The following is a 1,085-nucleotide window of genomic DNA, read 5'->3' on the forward strand; positions in this document are numbered from 1 at the left end:
CTGATCTCCCCTTGCTATGAGGCTGCTTCCCACTAGCTATCTATTTTACGTTTGGTAGTGTATGTATGTCCATGCCACTCGCTCACTTTGTCACAGCTTACCCTTCCCCCTCCCATATCCTCAAGTCCATTTTCTAGTAGGTCTGTTTCTTTATTCCTGTCTTACCCCTGGGTTCTTACCCTCAGCTGTGGCAGTCTTTGCCCTAGCGTGGAGCTGTGCCATGGAGTAAGAGGGGCTGGAGTGGGTACTCAGCTCAGGCTGGGACACACTGGGGCAGTTGAGAGAAACTGGCCAGAGTTCCAGACAGTTTTAATCTGCTTCCTCTACCTTGTTTTGGGAATTAGCAATTATGTGTGTACCCTTCAGGAGCAGAGTCTAGGTTTCCTACAGCCCTGCTGTCAGTCCCACTGGTTTCAAACCAGTTATGGGGACTCATCCTCCCAGTGTCAGACCCCAAGCCCAGGATGCCCAATATGTGTTTCAAACTGCTCACTCAGCAGGGGATATCTCCAAGCCCAAGTAATCCTCCTCCTCTTCTGTGTCTGCTTCCAGGGATGCAGATCCCAACCTGATCACTTTTCCTTCCTCCCTGCTTGATTCTCTGTGGATCTTTCTTGCAGCCTTGGTTTTATAACAGTCTTTCTGCCAGTCTCCAGTTTGTTTTCAGTGACAATTACTCCATCTGTATGTGTATTTTTGATGTGTTTAAGGGGGTAGGTGAGCTTGCATCCTCCTACTCCACCATCTTAATCTCCCCCCAGATTCATTTCTGAAGGATAATCTTTCTGCATATAGAATTCTTGGTTGGCAGTTTTTCTTTTAGCACTTTGAATATGCCACTCCACTGTCTTCTACCATTGCTTCTGAGAACTCAGTTTTTAATTGCATTGTTTCCCTGAGTCATTTTTCTCTTGCTGTTTTGAGATTTTTTTCTTTGTATTTCACAGTGTATTTAGGTAGGGCTCCCTTTGAATTTATTTAACTTAGGATTCTTTGATATTTTTGGATCTGTAGATTAGTGATCTTACCAAATTTGAAAGTTTGGGGCCAGCCATGATTTCTTCAACTTTTTTTTTTTTTTTTTT

The 1,085-nt window shown here is 44.0% G+C and overlaps 1 pseudogene; it reads left to right on the forward strand.

The window, feature by feature from the left end:
- Positions 1-1,085, forward strand: part of LOC112412441 (chromobox protein homolog 1 pseudogene) — a 32,775-nt pseudogene that overhangs the window by 25,432 nt on the left and 6,258 nt on the right.

Source organism: Neophocaena asiaeorientalis, unplaced genomic scaffold, assembly GCF_003031525.2.
Source record: "Neophocaena asiaeorientalis asiaeorientalis breed wild unplaced genomic scaffold, Neophocaena_asiaeorientalis_V1.1 scaffold490, whole genome shotgun sequence".
Lineage (NCBI taxonomy): Eukaryota > Metazoa > Chordata > Mammalia > Artiodactyla > Phocoenidae > Neophocaena > Neophocaena asiaeorientalis.